The 14,248-nt window shown below is 40.6% G+C and overlaps 1 protein-coding gene across 2 annotated transcripts in view; it reads left to right on the plus strand.

The window, feature by feature from the left end:
* Positions 1 to 13,878: 13,878 nt before the first annotated feature.
* Positions 13,879 to 14,248, plus strand: part of SMTN (smoothelin) — a 30,536-nt gene continuing 30,166 nt past the window's right edge. For both annotated transcript variants that reach the window (XM_039332480.1, XM_039332481.1), the window contains exon 1: positions 13,879 to 14,009. The gene's annotated coding sequence lies outside the window, so the exon portion shown is untranslated. The remainder of the gene's footprint in view (positions 14,010 to 14,248) is intronic.

The raw sequence follows: 14,248 nt of genomic DNA on the forward strand, positions 1-14,248 counted from the left end.
GGGAGAGTGGCAGTTGCAGCTTCTCGTCCTTTCTTGCCAAGGCGGGCACGCGCATCTCTCTCCTCTCCTCCCCCCACCAACGGATCTCCTCCACCTGCCTCATCTCCTGAAGAAGAAGAAGGAGCCATTTTCCTCAGAAAGCGCGGTGTTTTCTCAGGGAAGATGGCGGTGGGGTTCTTTCGATGCGGGTGCACCACTCCCCCGCTTGCCAGCTTCCTAGCCTTTTATTTTTTTCCTGTGATTTGTTTCAGGAATTCATGTATTCTTAACCGGCGGTTCTTTTCAGTGCAAATCAGCCAGTTCGCACCAGTTTGGCAGAACCGGTAGCTATTTTTTTATTGCCCAGGCCCAGAATGGACCTCCAGAAGCAGCATCCACACAGAGAACCGGTTGTTCACATATCTGAATCCCACCATTGAAATGCTCCATCTTACTGAAATGCTCCTGGTTTTTGATGTATCGTGTTTTTGTGTGTGTGTTTATTGTCTGTCAGTGCCTCAGAGAGCTTTCCCTCCCTCTCCCCCCCTCTCTCTTCTGGGCAATAAAGTTGGGGTGAGAAAAAGGCCAGTAGTTGTGATGGCTCTTCAGAGAATAGCGGTTGTTTTGAGCTTTCGGCAAATCTTTGCATTGTAACAAACTGGTTTTGATAGTAGCACAATGTTGTATGTATTTTGTATATGCGTGTATGGGAGATTATGATAACGACCAATATTTTTTTTTAAAAAAAAATGCCAGTTATTTCTTGGCATCTGAGTTTGTTGGCTCACAAAATCAGGGAATTGCAAGAATTGTAGTAAATGAATGCTCACTAAATTGGAGAATTTGGTATGTCATTATGGAAATTTGTATTTAGAAAATTTTTAATACCAATGTTACACCATTGGATTGTTAGCACATTGCTATGGGATTGTGACGTAATGATAAGTCACAGTGGAAATTGAATCCATTGGCTGCAGTCTGATGCATTCAAGGTCAACTCAAGCAAAATTTCACTGTATAACACAGGTACCGATTGGTACCAATTAAGATGGGGAGTAAAAAAAAAATGATTGACTGTTCATTAGTTCTTTATTTTCATGACTGCATGTGACAGCCTTTTTTTTTTATTTACATGACCTCTTCTGATCCCCATTACATTGTGTTTTGTTACTTTATAGGTGATAAAATGTCAATTGGGTTTTAGCCGTCAAAAAACATGAAGGCAGTTGGCCTTGGATCTGTGGTTCTTATTTTTCCATTTTTCTTCATTCTTAAACTGGGGGAAATAACCTTCCAGAACACAACAACTGATGTCATCTTTTTAATAAAGCCCTTCAGGAATTTTATGTTTTTATATTATGGAAGAAATGGTCCTACTTGTGCATGTTGTTTGTGTTCCATGTTTAAATCACACAATTTTGATAACTTAGAAGAAGAAGGTGAGTTTCAAGTGATTGAATCTGGAAGAAAACACCAGAAAGAGCACTAAATTGATTATTCATATCTTTATTGAATTCATCGTTAAAACTTTGGATATAAGAAAGATTGAAATTTAATATGCTGCCATGCAGCTGTAGACTCAGAAGTAAGTATGGAGAAGTAGGAAATGCGTATTTGCTCATTAGAGTTGAACAGATTTGCAAGTTACTGAATAGTCATGATTGTGAGCACTTTTAGGAAGATTCTGATGTGTATTTGAGAGCTGTTTTAGTAATAACCATACCTATTTTATTTTTTTATGAAGCAAACTAATGCATATATCACAAGAAAAGAGTGAATAAATCTGATCATAGCTTTGCAATAAATTTTATTTAGGATATTGAACTCATATTGGTTATTGTGCAGCATGGAATGATTTTAGGACAGGTATTCTGAAATATGGATTATCAGTTTGGCTTATTATAGTGATTAAGGCCCAGCTAGAAATGTTTGAATTAAAAGAGATTCTGTGTGTGTGTGCACCCTTTCAGCTTTTCCTTGTTTTTCATAGCTTATCCAGTTACCAGGGAAAGACCCATGTTTTTTAAGAAGACGTTGACCACTGTATCATACATTCTTGTGCCCACACCATTTTTTTTCAGGTTGAGATCCGAAAGTACAAAACATCTTTATCCTGTTCTTTTGCAGGAAAACAATGCAGTTCTAATACATATTTGAATTGCAAATACAATTATTAGTAATTCCATATATGAGTAATTCAGCACATCTAAATTAAAGTTTATGGAGCATCTATACAACATCTTCAAACAAAATGGATATTCATTCAACTTTATCAAAAAGTGCCTGACCACTCAATCCAACACAAGCCCTAAAAAGAATTAACACTGGCATACATCAAGAACATCTCAGAAACCATCACTACTTATTAGCACTGATGTTATCTAGTTTGGGTTATAAAATATCTGCAAGAAAACTAACTAGGAGAGCCTCAAGAACTCTTCATTTCAACCCTATTTTCCTTTAAATGATGGGCAAGTTTACATGCATCCCATAAGAAGATTTTGGTTTGCAAAACAACTCTGAGAATTAAATTACTCTACAAAATATCTAGTTAAAAACATAGCAATAGCACTTAGACTTATATACTGCTTCACATTGCTTAACAGCCCTCTCTAAGCAGTTTACAGAGTCAGCATGTTGCCCCCGACAATCTGGGTCCTCATTTTACAGACTTCGGAAGGACTGAGTCAACCTTGAGGCAGTGAGAATCGAGCTGCTGGCAATCGGCAGTCAGCAAAATTATCCTGCAATACCGCAGTCTAACCACTGCATTCCATCAGATAACTGGAAAAGTACCATATGTTTATCAATGTGAATAATATGACTATTATAAATTGAAATTTAATAGTGAAATAATAGCTATTAAAGGAGGAAAGTGCAATCAACAAAACACATTACCAGAATTCTCCGTTGTGGTGTGAAATTTGGAGAAAAATAGCTAGAGTTGACAAGAATGCAAAATAATGTGAATGAAGATAAAGTAATTCTATGGAATTCTAGATGTTCTCTGCCAAACATCAACACTTACCAAAACTGAATGAGATAGAATGGCAGTTAGAGTGAAGTAGTAAAATGAAAAGCCAGAGGATTAAATTCTACAGCTGTTTGAGATGAGACAGAAGATTTTTTTCAATTTCAATATTCACCTTTGTCAGTTATTTCTGGGATTGGTAGAATGGCAGTTACAGAGTGAAATAGTTGAACGAAAAGCCACTTTCAGAGGATTAAAGTCTACAGCTGTTTGAGATGAGACAGAAGATTTTTCATTTTCAGCATTCACCTATGTCAGTTTGTTATTTGTGGGATCAGAGACAATTTATGGTTAATGTAAGCTTTAAAAATCTTCAACAATTACTATGTCCTGAGAGATCTTTCCATTATAATAAGTTATTTTCCAAAACACCTCCAAATCCAGTACGTTATAGCTGAGCAGGACCTCAGAATGCCTTCTGTACTTTCAAGCCTCTATTTTGGGGTGAACTGCTTAAGAGGAGAGAGAATATTAAATATGCTGCCTTGAGATTCTGGAAGAGAGACATGATATAAATATCATTTTTTTTAAAAATCATGGAAAGAGTAAGGGATGACAGAAACTGAAAGAGAAAACTGCAATTTCAACCATCCAGTGTTCAGAAGTGCAATTATCCCTATTAAAACCCTATCTTCCTCTTGTGACCGTAATAAAGAAAATCCAGCTTCCCCTCAGCTTTTATCAAATTGAGACATTTTATTGCCCTAAGACAGACATGTCAAACTCGCGACGTTACATGATGTCGCACGACATATCAGAACTTTTTCCACATTGCCGACAGTGGGGTGGTTGCGGTTTCTTCATGATGCATCCGGCCCGTGGGCTGGCAGTTTGATACCCCTGCCCTAAGGAAACAAAAAGAACCAAGATAAGATGGTGTTCCTTCCTATCACAATGCAAATCTGACTGGACGCAACTGAGTCTTGAATTGGCAAGATAATTTTTTACGACACTTGAGCTGAAGCTATGGAGTATTACATAAGTTCTGCCCTTCAAAGCCTGGCTGTCCTTTAACATTTGCAACTTTAGTTGACTGCCTCAATCAGCCTAAAAGTAGAGCTTCCTTTGAATTGCCCTCTGTTCTCTTATATCAGGCATGTGAAACTTGCGACGTCACATGACGTCGCGCAACGTATCGGGCTGGTTTTGCCATTGCTGGCAATGGGGTGGGTGCGGCTTCCACATGATGCATCCGGCCCGCGGGCCGGCAGTACACCCCTGTCTTATATCAAGATTCATTCATTTAGGTGATGACTGAAAATGGAGACATAAAATGAAAATGTTTCCTATTTAGACTCTAAGTGCGCTGCTGTTGATTTTCTTCTGTGCATAAGAAAAAGATAAAAAAAGTTTATAGGTGTTAATCTGTTTTGAGATTCATGCATTACCAGAAAAGTTGCCCTTTTGCTCTTGGTCACTAATCCTAGCAAACAGACGATTAATACCAGCCACTTATATTGCCTGCCAAGATAATTTCCCCATTTAGGGTCTGGGAGAAATCTTGTAATGCTATTATTCAGTGACTCAGGGGTTTGGTATATTAGAATATAAGCATTTCAGTCTTACGTGTTTCTAAAATGTTTTGTTTAAAAGCACAGTTGACCAGTTTTCCAAGAACTTAAGTAATTTGTTCCAGTGGGGATAATCTGGTAGGAGTTTTCTGCCTAGAGATTTTACATAAGCTGTCTTAAAAAATGCCTAGAACTAGAAATAGATATTTATATCACTCTACAAAGAAAGATATGTCCATTGTGATTAAGAGTAAGGTCCTAGTCTTCAGATCTCTTATTTCAGCACTAGTTGGAGTGACTTGAGTAGTTGTAAAAGTAGTCAACCTTGTCCATTACAGGTAGTCATCAACTTATGACCACAATTGAGCCCAGAATTTCTATTGCTAAGTGGAACATTTGTTAAATGAATTTTGTCCCATTTTACAACCTTACTTGCCACAGTTAGTTGAATCACTGCAGTTGTTAAGTTAGTGACACAGTTGTTAAATGAATCTGGCTTCTCCCTTAACTTTGCTTGTAAGAAGGTTGCAAAAGGTGATCCTGTGACCCGAGGACATTGCAACCGTCATAAATATGACTCAGTTGCCAAGCATCTGAATTTTGATCACAAGATCATGAGGATATTGCAATGGTTGTAAGTGTGAAAAACAATCATAAGTCACTTTTTTTAGTACCATTGTAACTTTGAACAGTCACTATGAATTGTTGTAAGTCGAGGACTACCTGTATGTGACAATCCCCATGCATTATGTGGACTCCAGCATTTATTGGTACCCCATGTAAGAGACAGATTGTTCCTAATTAATATCTATTGCTATTCAAGGTATCAGAAGAGCATCAGGTTTGGGACAGCTCAGGGACCTGCACAGTATTGCACTGCACATGGGGCTGCTCTCAAAAATGTGTTGAAAGCTGCCATTAACTCGAATTTTAGCAGTTGAACTTTTCATCAAGATGGCATCCTGATAACATTATTGCTCAATGCTTCAATAACTTTAGCTACCAGTTCTTTTACAAGTCCTATTTAAAGGATTCTTGAACCATAAGCCCTTCATTGGGACAAGATAGCTGTCTTTCAGTACTTGAAGAGCTGCTGCTGAGAAGAGGGGGCTGACCTAGCCAGAGAAGGCTAGAGAGCAGTTCCTTGAAGATAAAACCTCTGGTCTCAGTGACCAACCCAGATTGAATTCTGCAACATTATCCTGGGAAACATATATTTGCATTCATTCTATATAAGCACTGCATGAGGATGCCCAGGAATGCAATCAATCCAATCCAATCTTTGTGTTCTGTACTGGATAGTTACATGGTTGAGATCTATGTGCTTTTTTCCATTAGAAACCTTGATTCCGGAAATTGGAAATGAATGACCTCTCTGTTTTTTTTCTTTTGCTGCCAAGGAATTTCTTTGTTTTGCTAATATGGCTAAGGACCGGGACATTTCCAATCTCCCAGGTGCACCATCAGATGCTTGCTAGAACCATCACTGCCACTTTTTCGTCTTCCCAAAAGCAGTTAGAACAATGGAAGCAGCAATAAAGTTAGCCCTTGGCCCGGCAATTAAGTGCTGCTGCATTGTGGGAAGAGGAGGCCATTGAGGGTTGTCAAATCTTCCCTGCACTGAGAGACCAAACTTGGCCGTCTGCATTCCCGTTTTATCCGCAAAGCTATGCCTTCATTTTCCAGGATAACTGGATTTTCAAGCTTCAGATTTATGAGTTTCAAGATACAGTCCTTCAAGAAGATAGATAAGGATGTGGGAAAGGAGGTCTGAGAAGGAAGACAATGTTCTAGCAGCAAAAACAGCAGACATGAATAAGTACACCATGGATGGGTTTTGCTCACCAGAGATTGGAAGCCAAAAAGTTTGCCTGGAGAGAAGCAGCCAGAGATTCTTTCTGATTCTTTCTACTCCGAATCTCATCTTTGTATGGTGCACAAGAAGGAGAAACAGCCCAATCACCACTAGTCGAAAAGTCAAAGGACAAAAATGTAAGAACATTAGTGTTCTTTTGAAAAAGTTAATAAATGGCTAGGTTCATAAAAAAAAACACTGTTTCCTTGATTATGGTTTATTGAATCAAACTCAATGTATGGTATATACCCGTTTCCAAGTTGCTGATTACACTCATGCAACATTCTAAGCTCTAGTTTCATTAGCCACAATTGACTGAAGAAACATAAAATATAGAATAAAAGAGTTGGAAGGGACCTCAAAGGTCCCACTGCAGTGTGAACCCTGAAATAAATTCAGCTTCATTTAAACACAGTATAAAGAACTTTTGAAACTAGGAAAAATATTTCTGCCCTCTTCCTTTACATTTTGTGTTAATGATACGTTTATAGAGTAAATGCATTTTTGAATCCAGCAAACCAGACACATTGGTGGAGGAAAGCCTGATCTGAATAGAGGAAACAACAAAATAGGAAAAAGCTAGGCAATGCCCTCCCCACTCTGCTGCCCCTTTTTTTCCCTTCTAAAAGACTTTTTTTTGAGGGGAGGAGAGGAGAAGGAAATCCAGGTGTATATAAGCAGGCAAAGTATGGCTCAGCTCTTATTCTAATGTAACTACTGTATTCCTGATCTGGCACCTTCTGAATGCTTTGCAACTATAATTCTAGGAATCTATGGAGATTCACTCATCCAGGTCATGGCTGTCCCAAAGTGCTTTTTCAAGAGGTAACTGGACTTTCTTGTTTTTATTTGAAGACATTTTGCTTCTCATTCAAGAAGCTTCTTCAGCTCTTTCTAGGAGTAATCCAGGAGTTTGCATCCTTTTATTTTCAACAGCAATGCGGCTTCGGGATTTCACTTTGCAAGGGAGCCACTAGGCGGCATTCTTTCCCTGAAGAATTGGAACAGCCTTCTAGTTTGCTAAAAGAAGCTACCCCCATACTTGATTGGGGAAAATGTGGTGGAGGAAAATGGAGATTAAGGACAAAGATTTGTTCTAGAAAGAAACTTTCCTGATTCATGGGACAACAATTTTTTACTTATACAGCCTGAGTCATGCCAGTTTTAAATCATTAACAAATTGTCCATTTATTTTGGAGCCCTGTTCAAGGTACCATACCTTACAGTGAAAGTGCTAAATGGCTTAGGTCCCTAATAGCTACAGTTGGTGTTTGTTCTCTCACCTTGAAGTCTGCTCAGGCTGTTTGGAAGACGACTTCTTTGTCATGCAAATAAAAACAAAGCCTTTCAAATGAACAAGTCCTGCCTGGAGATATTGGCTTGGCCTCTATATTTTAACTTTCCAAAGATTGCAAGCAAAAGTCTTCTTTGTTTACCTAGGCATTTATAACTTCTTGTAAATTTTAAACGCTCTGTTGATTTTATCTCCTGCTTTATAGTATTGCTCATCATTTCAACCCTTGGCTGACCTCCTCTGAGCTATTTGGTTCAAAAGAGAAAGAAATGATGAGAACAATCGAGAAAATAGCAAAGAGGGTAGTTGAAACCTTAAAAAATCAATATGCGAGGAAGAAATGAAAAATCAAGAAATGTAAGAAGTATATCTGCATCTTGTTCAGAAGAAGACAATAGACCAGGTTCTACAATAACATCTCAAAACTAAACGGAGATTACTAATCCTGAATACTGCATAAAAGATAAGAATATAACAGTAATCTGTTTGATCAATTATAAGAGAATACTTTTATAAAATATTGGAAACTTTTTATGGACTTTTTGCTGAACATGAATAGAAATGAATTGATTTTTGGATTTGCCCCTTGAAAAAATTTGGATAAGGGAGGAAGTTAATTATGTATGTAATTTTAATGTAAGAGAAATAATCTTAAATTTCCATGCAATTTCTATAACAAATATCAGAAATCATCATTTTCATTTTTTTCTTTTTTAATCTGCACTTTTTCTTTTTAAATTTCAATTTCTATACTTACGTTTATCTTTGATCTGTTCAATAATCTTGAATAGAAATTGTACAAAATTGTTTTGCATCAGCCTGTTCCGTGCCTCAAATTCTCAGCAACAATTTTGCTATCCCAAGATTGTGAGCATTTGAGTTTATATTAGCCATTGTCTCCCCTCTGCTTACAGAGATGCTTCATTAATAATTCTCAAGGCACTAAGTAAGGCAAAGATTACAAATAAATGACGCTCTTAGCTTGCCAGCTAATGAGTCACTTGACAGTTTATTGGACACAAATAGCTGGAAGATCTTTTATTTTTTTCTCTCTCTAATATCTTAGGATAGCTGTTTGCTACTACTATATCATAGTCTGCTAAAATTTGCTTCATGAAAATTTGATGCCGCTTGATGCTATCCAATAGGTCTGGATAGCAAGGAGAGGAGAAGAGAGGAGAAGATGAGAGAATAACAGAATAACTGAGTTGAAAGAGACCTTGGAGGTCTTCTAATCCAATGTTTTGTAAATTGAATAGATTTGTTCCACAGTTCTTCCCATTGTTTTGTTTTGTGATTGTATCACTGAAGAGAAGCCAACCTCGCAATCAAGAAATCAAAAACTGGGGGAATTGTTTGAAAAGTGGCATCTCCACAAAAGTTTTCTGAGCAGATCATCAAAATGGCTTAGCAGCTGCCCTTTGGACTAAATGGCTTCCGATCACAGGATGGCTTCCAATTTACAGGAAGTAAAAGATGTTGTTCCAACCAGGCAATGTTTACATCCTTATTTGAATTTGGTGCCTTTGCAACCTCACAATGTTCTTTGCATAAGTGCCTGATGATGTACATCTAGTCACTCTTTGCTTTTCGGCTGACAGCCTGGGCCTCCTCTCCTTCCCTTTTGATTCAATCATTTCTCATATTCTCTCTCATTCCTCATATGAATGCATATAGGCTGAAATAAAAGAGAGAAAAAAGAATGACATTTTCATAGGTGTGTGCTACAGGCTATTCAAGCAGAAGAAATAAATGAGCTTTTTGCCAATCATTTAACTAATGTGCTCAGGAAACAAACCACCATAGTAATGGGGGACTTTAGCTACCCTGACATCAACTGGAAGACAAACTCTGCACCAAATGGGAGATCAAAGAGGTCCTGAAGAACTTAGCAGACAACTAACAATTGATCAATAGAAAGTGCTTTGGTGGCCAGCCTGCCTGCTGCAGTTGAGTGTGGATTGTGCTGGTATCTTGCATTGGACCAGCAAAGCATCTGTGCACATGTTGTAAGAACAAATGGATGGTGAGCCTATGTGCCGGATAACAAATCCTGCCTATCCGTTCAAAGGAGGTGAGCTAATGATAGGTTGGATGAACTGTACCAGACTCTTGCTTGAGTTTACAAAACACTAGTTGAGGCCAACTAGAAGCTGTAGTTGTGTCTATGGAGATTCTCAGTTGTCCAGGTCATGGTTGTCCCAAAGGTGCTTTTTCAAAAGGCAACTGGACTTTCTTTGTTTTTCCTTGAAAGACGTTTCGCTTCTCATCCAAGATGCTTCTTCAGTTCTGACTGAATGGTGGAGAATGGAAGGATGAAATCTGTGCTGTAGGCATCTAAGCATTATTTGAGCATATTGTGCAGATCAGGCAATTGCGGTAAGTAACATAGGTATGCCTGTCTTGTAATTGCAACTGCTTATGTTAGCTAACCTGAATGTAGGGTTTAATGTGTATGGGAATCTAGGATTTATGTCCTGGTCATGAGAAATGATCAGGGTCAAGTGGGTCAGCCTTTCCAGAGCTTCCTTAACCATTCTGAAATATCCCCACTTTGCCCCAGACTAGAGTCAGCAAGGAAAAGGGATGGGCAATTCTATAACTCAGCCCCCTAGAAGGAATCCAGGCTGCGCCCTGTATCCAGGGGAGATATAGCGATTCAGGTTTACACCCAAATTTGGGGCTTTGTGCAAAGCACAGCCCAGGGGAGCAAAATTCCCAGGCCATGTTTCATGTTTGCTTTTCATTCCAGAAACAACTTTTCTCTTTAACCAAACATGTTTCCTTTCTGTCCAAATCTACAACAGAGAAACAAGACTTATCTGTAATGCTGGGTTTGCATTCGGTGCATAATGGGGTGGTGGGTGAGACCTGATCTGAACTTTGGATGAGGCCAAAGATGAAACCACCTTGGATCATTCTAACAGTTGGAAAGACTCACTCCCCACTCCCCAGGATTGTGACTTGGCACAGCAGACGGAGAACGATGGAAGCAGCTTTTAATATAAATGTTTGGATGGAAAGCTGCCTGAGCTGTTTTAAGATGGTCAGGAAGCAGTCCAGCCAAATGAAATACAAGAGGCAAATTTCCCAGAGTCAGTTGTAAACAGGGACCCAATCCAGAGTGATGCTGAATGCGCCATGCACTAAAAACCATACTGCTCGGTCTGGCCTAGTGCAAAAAAACCAGGATATCATCTACTAAAGCAGCATTTCTCAACCTCAGTCATTTGTAGCTGTGTGAATTTCAACTCCCAGAATTCCTCAGCCAACTTAGCATGCCTGCATATATTTCAATGAGAAACACCAAAGCAAGAATGAGAAAGCAAAAGCAGAATACTTTTGAGGTTCTGAGGATCTACTTTTCTGCAACTTATAACCCAGGTTCACAAATCTGACCGTTGGTCCCTTTGACGGTTATGCAACTGATCTTTGGGCGCTCACAACTTCCACTGTTAAATAAAACCACCTGCCTGCCCAGACTTTCGTTCAGCCCCCCAAAAGGGGGGGATCCTTTCAGGCAACTTTTTCTGATTTGGAAGTAGGTACAGCCAAGAGGCTGCAAAGGGGTGGAAAATTCATGAGCGCCAATTGCTGCGATTGCACGGCCAACTAGATGCAGGAAAGTATGTTCTGCAAGTGTGTGAAAAAATGGCTCACTTTTTTCAAGTGTTATTGTAGTTTTGGACAGTCACTAAATGAACTGTTCTAAGTTGAGGACATTTGCTTGATAAAAATACATCGGTAAACAGGTCCCGGGTCCAAAGCCCAGGCTAATAAGCAAAGGCTCTGGGGAGAAAGTCCTACAACTATCTTTTTGCCATTGTCTGGAAGAAATTTACCATTGATTACTGAAGCAAACCAGCAAACATACAGAATGTTCTAACGGCTCAGCTAAGAACAGAGACTGTTAAAGGATGAATCACAGGGGAGGAAATTTGCAAACAGCGGGGAGAGTTTCAGCCCCTGGACAGAGAGCACTTAGCAGACAGTTGTCCAGTCATGCAGAGGGAGGCAGGACCTGATGTTTATCAGATGAGAAGAGGCATTCACCTGTGACAGGTGAGCAAACCCCACTAGTCCTTGTCACCTTGCCAGACTTTCAGCCTTAGATAAGCTGACGGACCCAGAGGGTTTCCATAAAGTTTGCATCAGATTCCTGCTTCTGAGAATACAGGATCGGCACGGACTCAACTGTGTCCCACTAAGTGGAATTCTTTGTCCATCAACAAGACTATAAACTAGGATGGCCAGCCTTGAGGACAAGGCTAGCCCAGGAGGGGGTAGGCAGAAAGTCCAGGTGGCGATGCTTGCCCATTTGCACCATAATTGTCACTGTGTTCTGATCTACTAACAAATTGTAACATCTCAGTTGCACTGATTTGTCGTTGGTATAGACTTTGGGTGACCCTCTGGGCCAGCCCCACATTAGATAACCTGCAGTCATCTAGGATCTGCACTTGAGTTGGGGTGGCCGAATATGAAAAAGATGAATTCTGACATATTGGCCAAACTAATATATATATATATATATATATATATATATATATATATATATATATATATATATATATATATATATATATATGGATCCACTTCATTGCTGCTATTTCTTTCTCCCCAAGCAGGATGGAGTCCTTCAAGTTGGCCTTTGATGAATGAAATCCTTAATCAAAGGAGTCTTCCCTGACCCTCTTTTTCAATATTGTGTTGATTCTGTTTTGTCTGTCTCTCACTTCTTTTGAGAGGCTGACTTCAAAGTTTTCTTCAAAGCTACTTTAAAATACTTAAGGCAAATAAACAGAGAACAAAAGCCAACAGGAGACAGAAGCAATGGTGTGTGTGTGTGTGTGTGTGTGTAAATATTCAGTTAAATATCCTGACCATGCCTAAAAGAGGGCTCTAGAAAACTGATGAGCAGAAATCTGTCATTGGCTTAATCAGTTCTTGGGCCAAGGGAAAATGCTCAAGCTGAATACATTCCCTTCCTCTTAGAGTTGGCTAGGCTGCTTAATCCCCCAGATGTTTTGTCTGGATGGCTATTTCAAACTGTTAAACGTATTTTAAACTTTCTGTCCATAGGGATGTTTCTGACTGTAGACAGCCATCTACAGCTGATGCTGAACAAATTGTCAGATTATGCAGAACTCAGAAGACATGCAGTCCCCAGGTGAGCTGTGCAGGGGGGGGAACCCTACTCATTCTGGGATGCAGAGGAGAGAGGCACCTCCCCCTTGAGTTGCATTCAGGTCTTGAAGACTTCATGGACAGGCAGTTTTTTTAGCATTGTTCCTTTTGTTTCGATCTGAAACTTGAGCTGGCCACGAACAAGGAGTGTATATCGGAGGTGGTGGACCTTTGAGAGCTGTGTGCAAGGAAATTTCATTTTGATGTATGCCGATTGGTGTACATTCAAAGTGGCAATAAAGTTGTTGTTGTTGTCCAGGATGTTTCTAGACTTCCCCTCGCCTGGTGGTGTCTCATTCAGATCTGAAGTGATATCATTTAGCTTGCCGTCTGCCTTCAGTTCATGGTATCTGATGTCAGCTTTTGGGGAGGGTGTTTCTGCCTTTCCTGCCTCCTTCGTTTCCTTTCTGGAGAGAGACGTGCTACAAAAAACGCATTCTCTCCCCCAGACACAGAATAAACAGTGGCTGGAGAGCCTAAATCCAGGGTCACCAAAGGCCACACCATTATTTGGGGCTGCTTGTAACTGGATCTCTCCTTATCTGCTGCCTACTCCACATAGAACCACTGGCCAGCAGCAGCCCGCACTCTCAGAATCAGCAATAAATAATAAAAACTACCTATGTAGTTTTGCAAAAGCACGAACGCTACCCTATCACAAAGTAGCAAAGAATAGAAGAAGAAGAAGAAAAAAAGAAAAAGCGCAGAAAGGAAGAATAAAAAGAAATAGAAGCTTCAGACTTCCTTTGCAGCAAATATAATTCTGGACAATTACAACATTGTCTCTCATGCCATGATCACCAAAGAAAATCCACTCTTTTTATTATCCCCAAATCCCCGCCCGCCGGGGAAGAGCCGCTCCGCCGCTACCAGGAACTACAATTCCCAACCTACCAAGCGCGCCCAGCTTCAAGCAGGCGGGCCGACGGTTAGAAACCGACCAATAACGGGGTGGGAAGGGGCGCGGCCGGGACCGTTGGGCGGAGGCGCGTTCTGCCATTGGCTAGTTCGAGAGAAGGGGCGGGGCCCGGCAAGGCTGGGTCCTGGCGGCGCGGCGCGGCTGCCGCCTCAGAGCGCTGGTTACCTCAGAGCGGCGGCGGCCTCCGTGTTGGCGGGGCTTCGCGGGTGGATGGCTCTGCGCGACCGGGGGAGGTAGGTAGGAGCCGACTCGGACTGGGGTCGGAAGCCCATTCTTAATCCGGATTAAGGGGGTTCGGCAGAGCGGCGCCCGATTGGGGTCGGCGGGGAGGAGCTGGCGGCGTGGCAGCGGGGTGGGTGACCTGGGTGGAAGTGGAGCGTGGTGGGCTCGGGGCGGGTCTAAGATCCAGTCTAGGATCCCTTGCTAGAACGGCGGAGGCTTGCACGGGTTTAGAGGGTTGTGTGAATGCAGC

The sequence above is a fragment of the Crotalus tigris genome, unplaced genomic scaffold (assembly GCF_016545835.1).
Source record: "Crotalus tigris isolate CLP2741 ecotype Arizona unplaced genomic scaffold, ASM1654583v1 scf7180000024461.5605484, whole genome shotgun sequence".
Taxonomy (NCBI): Eukaryota; Metazoa; Chordata; class Lepidosauria; order Squamata; family Viperidae; genus Crotalus; species Crotalus tigris.